General features: G+C 35.0%; 1 pseudogene across 1 annotated transcript in view; it reads left to right on the top strand.

Moving 5' to 3' along the window:
* Window positions 1–17,368, top strand: part of LOC148871587 (serine/threonine-protein phosphatase PP1-like) — a 55,672-nt pseudogene that overhangs the window by 21,201 nt on the left and 17,103 nt on the right. Inside the window, exon 4 of the transcript XR_016107552.1 lies at window positions 13,450–14,006. The product of XR_016107552.1 is annotated as a serine/threonine-protein phosphatase PP1-like (transcript). The remainder of the gene's footprint in view (window positions 1–13,449; window positions 14,007–17,368) is intronic.

The raw sequence follows: 17,368 nt of genomic DNA, 5'->3' as shown, positions 1-17,368 counted from the left end.
AACCATAAAAGCAAAATATAACTGAAATCATTCCAGAAAACCCAAGAATATCTTGACCGACTAACCTATCAAGACAATAAATGAAACTCAACAATACTGTAACAAGATGCTAATAATTTTAGAGTACTCACTTTAAATGAAACCTCCCCAGAGATACAAATGAATTCAACCCAGCATAGCTTGACGAATATGGTACACACCTGATATATCTACGGTTAATTTAGGGCAATCTTCCAAATCCCTTGAAACTGAGTCTAGCCAAACCAAGATAGAACCAACTACACCATATCCAAAACTATCCAAACATTCCAATCGACCACCAATCAAATCCTGAATCACAAGCCGAGCATTAAAAAACACTAAACCCTTTATTCTAATTTTAACGAAACTAAGATGGCTTGATGAATTAGGAAATCAACTCAACTCCTTCAAAAGATGGAATTATACCTATTCAGAGTAAAATAAAACCAATAAACCTGGACCATTCCAAACAATCATGCCTATATAACCTAAAACAAATCAAAGCAAATAGAAGGAATTAATCACTTTAACCAACAAAAACCAAGCTTATTTCTACTCTAAACTCACAAACTTAAACAAGCCCAACATATTTAGAAAAAGTTGAAAATAAACTCAAATCCTTTATAAGATTAAAACAGACCTATTAAACAAACCATATTTTGGTAAACTAAATCCTCTCACTCAAAATTATAAGTTCCACAAAAACCCATACAAATACATTCAAACTAATCCCCACCAGCAGCAAAAACGTCCTTGTATCAAATGAACTCTCCTTGTTTTCTAACAAGCATATAAAGAGGTTTCATTATTCAAATTCATAATTATTCAAACAACTTATAACCACTTAAACCGAAGGGTTATTAACAACCAAAGAATATTGTCAATTTATCAGCTGCAACATAGAAACGAGTTCAAACTGAAACCATTACAACAGAGCCCAAACGAATCCAAACATGGCCAATGCAAAGTAGAACCTATACAACCACACAATGCCGGCCCAATCTGTCATTCATTAACCAGTCCAATCAAAGACACCGAGATATTGTCATCTCAAAACCATCGAAGCAAAAATCAATCCAAACAACCCAAGATTTTCCAAACCGACCTACCTATCAAGACAAGGATAAGTCAAACTCAACAAAACTGTAACTAAATGCCAACAGCTTTATAATACTCATTTTCAACGAAACCTCTCATTAAAGGTTAACCAATCTGGTACATGTTTGATATAGATAGGATTTAATTAAAGGCATTTATTCAAATCCCATGAAACTGAATCTAGCCAATTCTAGGTAGACAAATTACATAATATCCAAAACAAACCAAGCCCGAGCATCCAATCAACCTCCAATCGTATCCCTAACCACCGACCAAGCTAAAAGAACACTAAACCCTCTATTCAAATTTAAGCGAAACTAGCATGCCTAAATAAACTAGGAAATCAACTCAACAATTTTTAAAAATGAAGTTAAGGCCTACTCAAAGTAAAATAAAACTATCAAACCTAGATCATTCCGAAAAATCTTACCTATAAGCCCCAAACAAATCAAAGCAAAAACAACACATAATAACTTTAAATAACAAGAACCAAGAATATTACTACGCAAAACTGACTGACTTAGCATATTTAGAAAAATTAGAAAATGAACTCAACTCCTTTAGAAGATTAAAACATATCTATTAAAATAAAAAATAAAAACAAATAAACTAGGATCAATCCAAATAATTCCGTTAAACAAAATAAACAAATGAAACCAAAAACTTTATACAGTTCTTTCAACCATTAGGATAGATACAAATCTAAACTTACTATTCTAACATGAATCAACCCATTTTATCAAGATAAACTAAGTCAACTCACTCAGAATTTGTAAGTGGCAATAAAGGCCATACAAGCAAATTCAAACTAATCCCCACTAGCCGCATAAAATTCCTCCTTTCAAACAAACCCTACTTGTCTTCTAACAACAATATAAAGCGGTTTCAATATTCAAATCCATAATTATTTAAACAACTTACAATAACTCAAAGCCAAGGGTTCTCCAAAACTAATGTTATCAAATTATCAGCTGCAACCTATAAGATATAATGATTCCCAAAATCTATAAAGAACAATCCCAATCGAATACAACACAACAAAGACCAAACGAAACCAAACATGGCCAGTAGTACAAATTAGAACAAAAAAAATGAGACACTGTCTGCCCAATCAAGGATATCAACACATTGCAACATCAAAACCATCAAAGCAAAACATAGCTGAAATCATTCCAGAAAACACAAGATTATCTTGACCGACTTACATATCAAGACAAAGATAAATCAAACTCAACAATACTATAACTAGATGCTAATAATTTTAGAGTACTCACTTTCAACAAAACATCCCCAGAGATACAAATGAATCCAACCCAGCATAGTGTAATGAATCCGGTACACGTCTAATATATCTACGGTTAATTTAGGACAAATTTCCAAATCCCATGAATCTGAGTCTAGCAAACCAAGATAGAACCAACTACACCATATCCAAAACTATCCAAACCATCCAATCGACCAGCAGTCAAATCCTGAATCACAGGCTGAGCATAAAAGAACACTAAACCCTCTATTCTAATTTAAATGAAACTAGAATGGCTTGATGGAATTATACCTATTCAAAGTAAAATAAAACCAATAAACCTGGATCATTCCAAACAATCCAGCCTAAATAACCGAAAGCAAATCAAAGCAAATGCAAGAAATTAATCACTTTAACCAACAAGAACAAAGCTTATTTCTACTCTAAACTCACAAACTTAAACAAGCCCAGCATATTTAGATAAAATAGAAAATAAACTCAAATCCTTTATAAAATTAAAACAGGCCTATTAAACAAACCATATTTTGTTAAACTAAATCCCCACTCAAAATTATAAGTTCCACAAAAACCCATACAAATACATTCAAAATAATCCCCACTGGCCGCATTAATGTCCTTATATCAAACGAACTCTCCTATTCAAATCCATAATTACTCAAACAACTTATAATCACTCAAACCGAAGGGTTATTAACAACCAAAGGATATTATCAATTTATCGGCTGCAACATAGAAACGAGTCCAAACCGAATCCATTACAACAGAGCCCAAACGAATCCAAACATGGCCAATGCCAAGTAGAACCTATACAACCACACAATGCTAGCCCAATCTGTCATTCATTAACCAATCCAATCAAAGACACCGAGACATTGTCAAATCCAAACCATCGAAGCAAAAATCAATCCAAACAACCGAAAATTATCGAAACTGACTTGGCTATCAAGACAAGGATAAGTCAAACTCAACAAAATTGTAACTAAATGTTAACAACTTTATAATACTCACTTTCAACGAAACCTTTGAATAAAGGATAACCAATTTGGTACTTGTCTGATATAGCTACGGTTTAATTAAAGGCATTTTCTCAAATCTCATGAAACTGAGCCTAGCCAATCCTAGGTAGACCAACTACACAATATCCAAAACAAACCAAGCCCAAGCATCCAATCACTCCAATCAAATCCCCAACCAGCGACCAAGCTAATGGAACACAAAACCATCTATTCCAATTCAAGCAAAACTAGCATGCCTAGATAAACTAGGAAATCAACTCAACTATTTTAAAAAATGAAGTTAGGCCTATTCAAAGTAAAATAAAACAATCAAACCTGGATCATTCCGAATAATCCTACCTATATAAGCCTCAAACAAATCAAAGCAAAAACAACACATAATGACTTCAAAAAAAGGAACCAAGAATATTACTACGCTAAACTGACTGAATTAGCAATTTTAGAGAAAGTATAAAATGAACTCAACTCCTTTAGAAGATTAAAACATATCTATTAAAATAAAAAATAAAAACAAATAAACTAGGATCAATCCAAACAATTCCGTTAAACAAATTAAACAAATGAAAGCAAAAACTTTATACAGTATTTTTAACCAGTAAGAGAGAAGCATAATACAAATCTAAACTTACTATTCTAACTTAAAACAAACCATTTTATCTAGATAAACTAAATCAACTCACTCTGAATTTATAGGGGGCAATAAAAGCCATACAAGCAGATTCAAACTAATCCCCACTAGCCGCATACAATTCCTCCTTCCAAACAAACCCTCCTTGTCTTCTAACAACAATATAAAGCGGTTTCATTATTCAAATCCATAATTATTTAAAGCACTTACAATAACTCGAAGCCAAGGGTTCTCCAAAACCAATGTTATCAAATTATCAGTTGCAACCTATAAACTATAATGATTCCCAAAATCGTAAAAAACAATCCCAATCGAATCCAACACAACAGAAACCAAACGAAACCAAACATGGCCAGTAGTACAAATTAGAACAAAAAAAAAGACACAATGTCAGCCCAATCAAAGATATCAACACATTGCCATTTCAAAACCATCGAAGCAAAACATAGCTGAAATCAATCCAGAAAACCCAAGGACTTGCCTATCAAGACAAAGATAAATCAAACTCAACAATATTGTAACTAGATGCTAATAATTTTAGAGTACTCAATTTCAACGAAACCTCCCCAGAGATACAAATGAATCCAACCCAGCATAGTTTAACAAATCCTGTACACGTCTGATATATCTAATGTTAATTTTGGGCAATCTTCCAAATCCCATGAATCTGAGTCTGGCCAAACCAAGATAAAACCAACTACACCATATCTTTTCCAAAACTATCCAAACCAACCAATCGACCAGCAGTCAAATCCTGAATCACAAGCCGAACATAAAAGAACACTAAACCCTCTATTCTAATTTAAACAAAACTAGCATGGCTTGATGGAATTATACCTATTCAAAGTAAAATAAAACCAATAAACCTGGATCATTCCAAACAAGCCAGCCTATATAACCTAAAGCAAATCAAAGCAACTAGAAAGAATTAATCACTTTAAGCAACAAGAACCAAGCTTGTTTCTACTCTAAACTCACAAACTTAAACAAGCCCAGCATATTTAGATAAAGTAGAAAATAAACTCTAATCCTTTATAAGATTAAAACAGGCCTATTAAATGAACCATAATTTGATGAACGAAATCCCTACTCAAAGTTTTATGTTCCACAAAAACCTATACAAATACATTCAAACAAATTCCCACTGGCCGCATAAATGTCCTTATATCAAACAAACTCTCCTTGTCTTCTAACAATCATATAAAGAGGTTTCCTTATTCAAATCCATAATTATTCAAACAACTTATAATCACTCAAACCGAAGGTTTATTAACAACCGAAGGATATTATCAATTTATCAGCTGCAACATAGAAACAAGTCCAAACCGAATCATTTACAACAGTGCCCAAACGAAACCAAACATGGCCAAACCGACCTACCTATCTAGACAAGGATAAGTCAAACTCAACAAAATTGTAACTAAATGCTAACAAGTTTTAAATACTCACTTTCAACGAAACCTCTCAATAAAGGTTAACCAATTTGGTACACATCTGATATAGCTATGTTTTAATTAAAGGCATTTTATCAAATCTCATTAAACTGAGTCTAGCCAATCCTTGGTAGACCAACTACATAATATCCAAAACAAGCCAAGCCCTAGCATCCAATCAACCTCCAATCAAATCCCTTACCACCAACCAAGCAAATAGAACACTAAACTCTCTATTCAAATTCAACCGAAACTAGCATGCCTAGATAAACTAGGAAATCAACTCAACTATTTTAAAAATTGAAGTTAGGCCGAGTCAAAGTAAAATAAAACCATAAAACCTGGATCATTCCAAAAAATCCTGCCAATATAAGCCTCAAACAAATCAAAGCAAAAACAACACATAATCACTTTAAATAACAAGAACCAAGAATATTACTATGCTAAACTGACTGACTTAGCATATTTAGAGAAAGTAGAAAATGAACTCAACTCCTTTAGAAGACAAAAACATAGCTATTAAAATAAAAAATCAAAACAAATAAACTAGGATCAATCCAAACAATTCTGTTAAACAAATTAAACAAATGAAAGCAAAAACTTTATGCAGTTTTTTTAACCAGTAAGAGAGAAGCATAATACAAATCTAAACTTACTATTCTAACTTGAAACAACCCATTTTATCTAGATAAATTAAATCAACTCACTCAGAATTTATAAGCGGCAATAAAAGCCATACAAGCAGATTCAAACTAATCCCCACTAGCCGCATAAAATTCCTCCTTTCAAACAAACCCTCCTTGTCTTCTAACAACAATATAAAGCGGTTTCATTATTCAAATCCATAATTATTTAAAGCACTTACAATAACTCGAAGCCAAGGGTTCTCGAAAACCAATGTTATCAAATTATCAGTTGCAACCTATAAACTATAATGATTCCCAAAATCGTAAAAAACAATCTCAATCGAATCCAACACAACAGAGACCAAACGAAACCAAATATGGCTAGTAGTACAAATTAGAACAAAAAAAAACACACAATGTCAGCCCAATCAAAGATATCAACACATTGCCACATCAAAACCATCGAAGCAAAACATAGCTGAAATCATTCCAGAAAACCCAAGTTTATCTAGACCGACTTACCTATCAAGACAAAGATAAATCAAACTCAACAATATTGTAACTAGATGCTAATAATTTTAGAGTACTCAATTTCAACAAAACCTCCCCAGAGATACAAATGAATCTAGCCCAACATAGTTTAACGAATCCGGTACACGTCTGATATGTCTAATGTTAATTTTGGGCAATCTTCCAAATCCCATGAATCTGAGTCTGGCCAAACCAAGATAAAACCAACTACACCATATCTTTCCCAAAACTATCCAAACCATCCAATCAACTAGCAGTCAAATCCTGAATCATAAGCCGAGCATAAAAGAACACTAAACCCTATATTCTAATTTAAACGAAACTAGCATGGCTTGATGGAACTATACCTATTCGAAGTAAAATAAAACCAATAAACCTGGATCAATCCAAACAAGCCAGCCTATATAACCTAAAGCAAATCAAAGCAACTACAAGAAATTAATCACTTTAAGCAACAAGAACCAAGCTTGTTTCTACTCTAAACTCACATACTTAAACAAGCCCAGCATATTTAGATAAAGTAGAAAATAAACTCAAATCCTTTATAAGATTATAACAGGCCTATTAAACGAACCATATTTTGATAAACTAAATCCCCACTCAAAATTATAAGTTCCACAAAAACCCATACAAATACATTCAAACTAATCCCCACTGGCCGCATTAATGTCCTTATATCAAACGAACTCTCATTGTTTTCTAACAAGCATATAAAGAGGTTTCTTTATTCAAATTCATAATTATTCAAACAACTTATAATCACTCAAACTGAAGGGTTATTAACAACCAAAGGATATTATCAATTTATCGGCTACAACATAGAAACGAGTCCAAACCGAATCCATTACAATAGAGCCCAAACGAATCCAAACATGGCCAATGCCAAGTAGAACCTATACAACCACACAATGCCAGCCCAATCTGTCATTCATTAACCAATCCAATCAAAGACACCGAGACATTGTCAAATCCAAACCATCGAAGCAAAAATCAATCCAAACAACCCAAGATTATCAAAACTGACCTGCCTATCAAGACAAGGATAAGTCAAACTCAACAAAATTGTAACTAAATGCTAACAACTTTATAATACTCACTTTCAACGAAACCTCTGAATAAAGGTTAACCAATTTGGTACATGTCTGATATATCTACGGTTTAATTAAAGGCATTTTTTCAAATCTCATGAAACCGAGCCTAGCCAATCCTAGGTAGACCAACTACACAATATCCAAAACAAACCAAGCCCAAGCATCCAATCACTCCAATCAAATCCCTAACCACCGACCAAGCTAATGGAACACAAAACCATCTATTCAAATTCAAGCAAAACTAGCATGCCTAGATAAACTAGGAAATCAACTCAACTATTTTAAAAAATGAAGTTAGGCCTACTCAAAGTAAAATAAAACCATCAAACATGGATCATTCAGAAAAATCCACCTATATAAGCCTCAAACAAATCAAAGCAAAAACAACACATAATCACTTTAAATAAAAAGAACCAAGAATATTACTACGCTAAACTGACTGACTTAGCATATTTAGAGAAAGTAGAAAATGAACTCAACTCCTTTAGAAGATTAACCACAGCTATTAAAATAAAAAATTAAAATGAATAATCTAGGATCAATACAAACAATTCCGTTAAAAAAATTAAACAAATGAAAGCAAAAACTTAATATAGTTTTTTTAACCAGTAAGAGAGAAGCATAATACAAATCTAAACTTACTATTATAATTTGAAACAACCCATTTTATCAAGATAAACTAAATCAACTCACTCAGAATTTATAAGCGGCAATAAAAGCTATACAATTATATACAAACTAATCCCCACTAGCCGCATAAAATTCCTCCTTTCAACAAACCCTCCTTGTCTTCTAACAACAATATAAATTGGTTTCATTATTCAAATCCATACTTATTTAAACCATTTACAATAACTCAAAGCCAAGGGTTCTCCAAAACCAATGTTATCAAATTATCAGCTGCAACCTATAAACTATAATGATTCCCAAAATCTTTAAAAACAATCTCAATTGAATCCAACACAACAGAGACCAAACGAAACCAAACATGGCCAATAGTACAAATTAGAACAAAAAAAATGACACACTGTCAGCCCAATCAAGGATATCAACACATTGCCACATCAAAACCATCGAAGCAAAACATGGCCGAAATCAATCCAGAAAACCCAATATTATCTAGACCGACTTACCTTCAAGACAAAGATAAATGAAACTCAACAATACTGTAACAATACTCACTCAAAATTATAAGTTCCACAAAAACCCATACAAATACATTCCAACTAATCCCTAGTGGCCACATAAACATCCTTATATCAAACGAACTCTCCTTGTCTTCTAACAAGCATATAAAGAGGTTTCATTATTCAAACAACTTATAATCACTCAAACCAAAGGGTTATTAACAACAAAAGGATATAATCATATTATCAGCTGCAACATAGAAACGAGTCCAAACCGAATCCATTACAACAGAGCCTAAACGAATCCAAACATGGCCAATGCAAAGTAGAACCTATACAACCGCACAATGCCGATCAATCTGTCATTCATTAACCAATCCAATCAAAGACACCGAGACATTGTATTATTTAGTTTAATAAATTAGTTAATAATTTATTATTCTCTTTCTCTGAATCCTTATTTTATGGGTTATCAAGGAGTTAGATCTAGTGTGGTATAGCATGTACCTGTCCCGTCCCAATAATTAATGAAATTTTATTTATTTACTTATTTTACTAAACTAAATTATTTTTTTATTTATTTAAATACTTTAGATAAACTATTATGTATAAAATTTTATTTATTTGATTCAACCCGACACCCAATAATAAATGAGTATTTAGTTATTTTATTAAATTAAATTGTTGATTTGTTTATTTTACAAAATTAAGTAAAATATTATCCATAGATTTCTATTTTTTAATTTACTAAATTATTCAAGTAATTAATAATTTATTTAACTATTTAGTTATTTCAATCTCTCCTCCAAAGCCTAATATTTAGGGTTATTAGTAGGTTAGGTCTCAACTTGGATTAAAATTATTAACAGGATCAATAGAACATATTTAATCACAAGTCTGAGTCTAGGTTGAACTTTGGGCCTACATCTTGAGCATGAGCCTGAAGTTCAAATAGAGCTCGAATCATGGTGAGGAAATTGTTTGTTCCTCTCATTTTCTCACCTAATTACTTATATAGTTATGCTATTAAGTTAAAAAATATTTACTGAACTTACTAAGTTATTTTAGTTTATAAACAAATTATTTCTCTCTCTCTCTCTCTCTCCCTCTTGAGTTACATATTTAGGGTTGTCAATAGATTGGGTTTAGATCTAGATAGTTTGGATATTTATTTGTTTTTCCAAAAGTTAGTAAATTATTATCCGTAGATTTTATTTATTTACATAACTAAATTATTCATCTAATTAATGATTTAATTTATGAACAACGGATTAGTTCTAGTGTCGAATAGGCTGTACATGTCTTTTCCCAATAATAACTGAAATTTTATTTATTTATTTTACTAAATTAAATTATTCATTTATTTGTTTTAATATATTAAATAAATTATTCTCCATAAAGTTTTATTTATTTAATTCAGCCTGTGACCATTATTTGTGGTTGTAAATGATGCAAGTTTGGTTGGGGATAGCTTGGACTAGTCTTGCAACAATCAATGTGCTCTATCCAACACCTACAATACCTCTATATAGCTCCCTGATTCAAGTGAAAATCTCTAGCAACCTCTGGTCAAAAGGGAAGCAAACAATTTACATCTTGATTGCATCTGGAAAGAAAGGCTTTAAAATCGTGTTACTTCCAGGCATTTTTTTGGTAAGGAATGCATTTCTCAGCTCCATGACTAGCACTTCCCTTCTAGAAGGCAAAAACCAGGATTTGGAAAGAAAAAGTTTTGTTTGCTTCAAATGGTCTCAGATGATCTCTGCAGTGAGCATCAGCTATCTTAATGGCAGTGGCCACTATAGCCCATTTCAATACTTTCTATGTAAGAGATAATCCATGCTGACTCCTAGACGCCATAGGAACTCTCCTTAGCCCTTAATACCACTGTTTAAAAACATTGAGAGAGTTTGGTGGAGAATGGGATTCTTTGTTTCTTGAGACCCATTATTTTTTTCTGTTCCCCCATGCATGTATTCCTTATCTATCTTACCCAGCAGAGTTGGGAAGCTCATCAAGATTTTCAGAAAACATCCCACCCTTCTAAGTTCTAACCTTCTACCTATCGGAATATACGCATTCCTTTTTCCTCCCTTGCCAAAAAATTCCGGCCAGGGTTATAAATTGGCCTTTCTAGCAGGGTTTCTGTTCAACAGCCTCCTACCTAAGGATGGATCCAGTCTATGGGGCATGTCTCTCCTCATCCATTCGCACCATTGAGTGCCCCTGGAAAGTCTGCGGACATGATGCCCACCTGGCAATGTTAAACTCGGCTCCTTCCGCTTTGCAAGGAACCAGATAAGGCTTATCACCTTTGGACGTATTGGACATAACTTACTTTACTAAGCTCTCGGCCTTGATTCTCTGCCCACTAGCTCTGGTTCTCTTTGGCAGCTTGGTACTAACTTTCTTGTTAGAGTCCCCTTGCCTGGGTCATCCTCTTGGGCTCTTTGATGTGTTTGATCTTGTAGATATGACTTGATGACCTTAGTTCACATTGTTCGAGCTGTCATTGCCAGCAGAGACTCAGCGCGATTTGGTCCTCATCACCTTGTGTATGTCTTTTTCTCTGATGTACATCTTCTCATGTACTACCTCTTTTATTTAATCAAATTTTTGTTATCCTTTCTCAAAAATTAAAATAAAGTAAGACCATTTGCTCTTTCTTAAGCTATCTGGAAAGAGTGCTACAGCCAGATGTTTGACTCAAAAGCTTCCATCATAGAGGTTGTTATGCATAGGACTGAGTGATACCTGATCTGCTGGCAAAGAGGGACTCAGCAATTCCAGGGGTTACAGCTAAGCAACCCAGTGTAACTGGGATTCCATCTCTCTCTCTCTCTCTCTCTCTGATGCAAGCTATCTTGTGTACATTCTGTTCTTTGTTTTGTTCATCTGAGTATATATCTCAATACTCCATTATAAATGAAGTAGGAGTTTCCCTGCTTTACAGCAATATAATCATATACCACTTAAAAAAAAAATGCTTATTCTGAAGAAAGTCATTGGTAAAGAAACTCAAGTTGAAATGAGGGAAGTATTGGGAGTGTTATATTTAGGAGGGGAGTTTTCTGAACAGTTGGAAGATGGGGAAATAAGAGAGCAGAAATCGGGGGAAGTTTTAGAAACAGAACACTATGTGAGGGTCAATTGAAAAGAATGGGGTGGGAGTTAATTATCAAAAAAAAAAAAAAGAATGGGGTAGGAGTTTAGTTGACACCGGTAACCATATTTGGAGACACATTTTTGATACCTGATGAGGGCGATTATGATGGCTGGAGTATGGTTTTTGGATAGAGGTCTGAGAGAATCCTTGTTTTTTCTTGTTTGTAATGGTTCTTATATTTGGGTCATAGTTTTCAAAGTGTGTCATACTGCCATTAGTCTATGTAAGTTCTTATTTGATTGGTCATGATGGGGAGTTTAGGATGCTTGTTGGTTCTCTTGTCCTTTGTGGGTAATTCCTTACAACCTATTTTTGTGTCTTCATTTTGTTTTAATGAATTTTTCTTTACCATAAAAAATGCTTATTCTGTCCAAGATTCCAAGGAACTTATCCCATAGTTTTGGAGATGTATTAGATAAGATGCCTGTGAGCAGAAAATCTGAATGTCATGTAATTACGTCTCTTTCACACTTTTCTCTACTACTCTCCCTCATTGAAAGATTGAGTCACTAGGGTCAGAGATATGATGGAGGGGAAAGGTTTTAGCTTCAATTGAAATGAGATTTTCTCCATTTTGTAGCATGGAATGATCCATGATGAACTTTAGAAGAAAGTAAAGGAGAATAAAGGGAGAGTAAAGGGCCAATGGAAAGAACTACAAGATTGGTGATGGTCATTCAAATGGCCTGGGAGAGCAGGGAACATAGAGCCAAGAAGACTAACTGGATGTGAATTCACACTCGCATCCAACTTTCCTTCCCTGATGTTATTTGCCTTAGCCAAACTATGTGGTGAACATGTTTAGAACAATCTAGTGTTGAACAAGTCGAGATCAATGAAACATGGGGGACCCTCATGGACCAACTCCTGTAATGTTCAGGATCAGTGTCTCATTTACAGACTCCACAAGGTTGGTTTTTACCCAATAAAGAACTAATAGAGGAAAATATTCATATCTAAGCATTTATCTTTTTGTTGACTTCATCCTATGTGTCACATCATAGGTGTTAAGATTAATCATATTTTATTACAGACTTTGTCTAACACATGGTAACAACATATGTTTGCCTTTCCAAAGCCTGTTATCTTAGATACAAAAATGACAACTCCCATTATCTACATGCTTTTATGATTGTTTTGATTGATATTTGAGAAAAATGATTGTGGATTTGGATTGAGTAATGAGTATCTCAGAGCAAAGGCAGTCATATTTTGAATTTTATTAAGTACCGGATGGAGCAAGTTGTTTGTTTTGTTGGGCATCTACCCATATGTCTACACAGCTGATGCAAATGCATAAAGATAATTATCTTATTTACCAAGTTTTCTAATTCAATTACAACATTTTCTGTTAAACTGCAAATATCTTGTGTGGAGTAAAAGTGTAGCTCCATTCATTTGCTTTAATAATGAAATCTCCATTGCTGAACTACTTGACTCTTTGGCAGGAGATATCCATGGTCAGTATTGTGATCTTCTTCGGCTTTTTGAATATGGTGGACTCCCACCTGCAGCAAATTATCTCTTACTTGGGGATTATGTGGACCGTGGTAAGCAGAGCATAGAGACCATTTGCCTTCTCCTTGCATGCAAAATTAAATACCGGAGAACTTTTTCCTTCTTCGGGGCAACCATGAATGTTTTCATCAACCGAATATATGGGTTTTATGACGAGTGCAAGAGAAGGTTTAATGTCCGCCTTTGGAAGACATTTACAGATTGCTTCAACTGCCTGCCAGTGGCTGCTCTTATTGATGACAAGATCCTTTGCATGCATGGAGGATTGTCCCCTGACTTGAAGAACTTGGATCAGATACGGAATATTGCTCGCCCTGTTGATGTGCCCGATTAGGGACTTCTCTGTGATTTGCTATGGGTTGATCCTGATAAAGATATACAAGGATGGGGAGAAAATGACAGAGGTGTATCTTATACATTGGGAGCTGACAACGTCACTCAATTCCTTCAAAAACATGATCTAGATCTCATTTGTCGTGCTCATCAGGTAGATATGATTCAAATGCCATAGCCCGGCTCTTTTGGCTTGCTTAATCAACTTTTGTTACTTCATTAACATATGCATCTATCGGCTTATGTCTAGGCCTATAGATTTCAGTTATGCATCTAACATCAAATCATGGTCTAGATTAGTGCATGTTTCATGAAATCATAGGGTCCCATCAGAATGGCATAATTCATAATCCTCACTAAAAGTTATGGCAGACAAGTAGGGGTGCTACAACTTCCATATCTAGTAGTGGACTTTCCAGTGTGAAAGAAAGTAATTTGAGTGACTAATAATGAAAAATAGATATGAATAAACAAAGATACAGCTTGCTGTCCACCAAAGTTTGAGTAGGAACTAGATTTCATCATGGAAGCACTTACAGAAGTAAAGAAAAAGAACTATTGCTCATAGTTTCCAAGGTGGCAATGCAAGGCTAGGTGACCATGGCAGGGTGCCCGGGCACCATGGCACCTAGCCCTCACCTAGGCGATGGAATTTAAAAATATTAAGTTGATGGATTTCTACCCATTCTGAACTAGTTTCTTTGGATTTATGTATTCTGCACTTTTGTGCTTGTATTTCTTGCAGTGTTGCTTCAAGTAGGCAAAACAATTTATTAGAGTTACAACTTATAACTTAGGAGTTGGAACTTAAAAGAACTGAAGGGGGTGGAGCCCCTATTTGAGATCAACAAAACATAGGGAACAACTACTAAAATAAAAGAAAATGAATGTGAAAAATAGGTGGCAGAGCCCCTGTTCTAGACTCAGAAAAACTGGTGAAAAAAATATTAAAATAATAGAATAAATATGAAGAAGAAAAGAAGGGGTGAAACCCTGTTCTAGACCCAGAAAAACTGGTGAAAAAATACTAAAATAAAAGAAGAGTATGAAGAAGAAAAGAAGGGGTGGAGTCAAGGAAGTTATTGTTTTGACTTTGAATCCGCCAACATAGTATCCATATTCTCAATTAGCTGATTCCAATGAGTGAGAGAAGAGAGATGGAGAACAGGTTTGTAGAAGTTGCAAAATGGAGGAAAGAGATAAAGATTGAAGCAAAAGTTTTCACTCTTGAAGAGGTAAGGATCAGAGGCCAGCAGAGCTTAAAGATTAGGGAGGTAGAGAGAACTACAATATTGTTGGAAGGTCTTGAAGTGATCGAATGGTTTAGAAGCAAGTTCTAAAGTTAAACAAATGAACTTTATGAAGTTCAACCTTGATGGAAGGAAGAAAGAGGTATGAGTTGGAATGCAAAATGAATGCAAAAGGTTGTTACATAACTCTGCAGGAATTCTTTTGAGGAAGAAAGAAGCAGGTGGTCTGCTTCCCAGAAGGTAGAAGGGGTAATGGTTGGAAGGCAGTGACACAGGTACTGAGTGACTTTATTCAGCAGCTGAAAACAAAACAAGTAGAGGCTGTAGCAAAGGAAAAGAAAGGGGGTATACAAAAGAGAATTGAAGAACCCAGGGACAGAAGCTGGCTGGTTGTAGAAAAAGGAAAAAGAAGTTCTAAACTAGTAGCATCAGTAAAAAAGGAGAATTGAGGGAAGAAATTTGTGGTGGAAACCTCAAGTTCACCAAAGGATTGGAGAGGTAATGCGCAGGCGATACTCAGAGAATTAAACCTACAAAAGCCGATGGTGATTACTCCTTATGCCTCTTTGTAAAGCTTTGTTAGATCTGGTTGAAGATGAAGTAGAGATTTCAGCTTTAATTATTCACTCAGAGGCTGGTGCTGCCAGTCTCGAAATGGTGTCCTCTCTCCAATACCAAAAGTTTTGTGATTGAGGACAATGTAATAGTCAGATTGCTTGGGTTACTTTTCAACCTCTGGAAGGAGGAAGTATTATAGTCAATAGTTGTAGTCTATGATGCAAGATTAGATGGTGTGTTTGATTGTGATCTCCATTCAGTTGTAGTGATGTTAGGTGGTATTAAACCCAGTGTTATTCCAAAGAAGATAGAGGTTGTTTCAGATGGTTTAGTTTACCCCGTTTGGCTTGCTACCTCCATTGAAGCCCAACTATGGAGAGAGGGAAAGAGAGAGGAAGATGAAGAGACAAAACAAGCTTGGTTGTGTGGTTTGCAAGGCAGTGTAGTCTCTACAAGAGAAGTTAAGGCAACTAAGGTTCTCAAGAAAAAAAGAGAAAAAAGAGGATTATTTAAACACTTGGGGAAAATCTGCATGGCAAGGTGGGCTGAGGGATGGCAGGTCCTATGTTCAGTCGATGACAGGGGAATTAAATGGAGACGGGCTTGTTCCAGTTCAAATTTCAAAACAAAATGAACAAAGGTTGGCAAGGTTTCAGGGTTCAAGCCAGTCCTGTGAGCTGGTTCAGTCTGGTCTAATGAACCGAGGCTAGTCAACTAGTCACATGTCTTAAGTAAACACGTGACTGGCAAAGGGATAGAGGGTTTGGCCAAGGCCCATCAGGATCTAATGGGTCTAGGCAAGTGAATGGGCCAACTTTTTTAAATCGGGTGGACCCAAACCTTAAAAAGCCATGCGCCCTTTTAAGTAGGCACGTAACCAAAGGAGATGAGGAGATGATGGACCAAAATGATGGTCTATCATCGTCTCCCTTGAGCAATTCACAACCAACGCTTGCAGGAAGTAGGGTTAGCCGCAGTGGTGCGACAAATCTGAACTGGGCATGTTGCTGATCAAAAACTGAGGAAGGGGTAATTTGGCAGCTAAGGAATGAATTCAGGCACTTCAAACAACTTTCTAGAGATATGCTCATCCAAATATGATGGATTAGAAGATTTGCAAACAGCATGGCAGATGGCCTAACTAAACAAGGAATTCAGAGACAACCCATGTTTTGGGCTCATGTGAAAATTTGGGCTAGCTTTTTGGGTTTGTTGTTTTTTTTTACAACCTCTAGTTCTATCTTTCTATTCTAAATTAATATTTCAATTTTTCAGTTACTGATAAAAATAAAAATTGCTTATCATGTTACTTTGAACAATGGAAGAAACATGGCCTTTTACCTCTTCTGAACGCACTATATAGCCCTCCCCCTCCCCCATAACAGAAATATTTTCCTTCAATTCAGTCCTAGATCCTAAACATCCTAAAGACCACCACTTTATATTACTCTATCATTTATGGGCGATAATTGGTGACAGTTGCTGCATTACATACTAATACAATTATATGCCCATTACTCGCTCTGTCTCGGAATCAAAGCATCTACTGGCCAACATAAAATAGAGTTACACATAGTACACCTTTACACATATCATAGAAAGATCATTCGCTAGATCCTTCCACTAATGATCTCTTCGAGATTGTAAAAGATATGGTGATTTCCCTGTTAAGCCCTTTGCTTTAATTTGAATTTGGAGATGGTTTTCT

This window comes from Nelumbo lutea, chromosome 2 (genome assembly GCF_056320005.1).
Source record: "Nelumbo lutea isolate HS-2025 chromosome 2, American lotus-T2T, whole genome shotgun sequence".
In the NCBI taxonomy this organism is placed as follows: Eukaryota; Viridiplantae; Streptophyta; class Magnoliopsida; order Proteales; family Nelumbonaceae; genus Nelumbo; species Nelumbo lutea.
The sequence above is the reverse complement of the archived record's forward strand: the minus strand, read 5'-3'. Positions and strand labels throughout refer to the sequence as shown.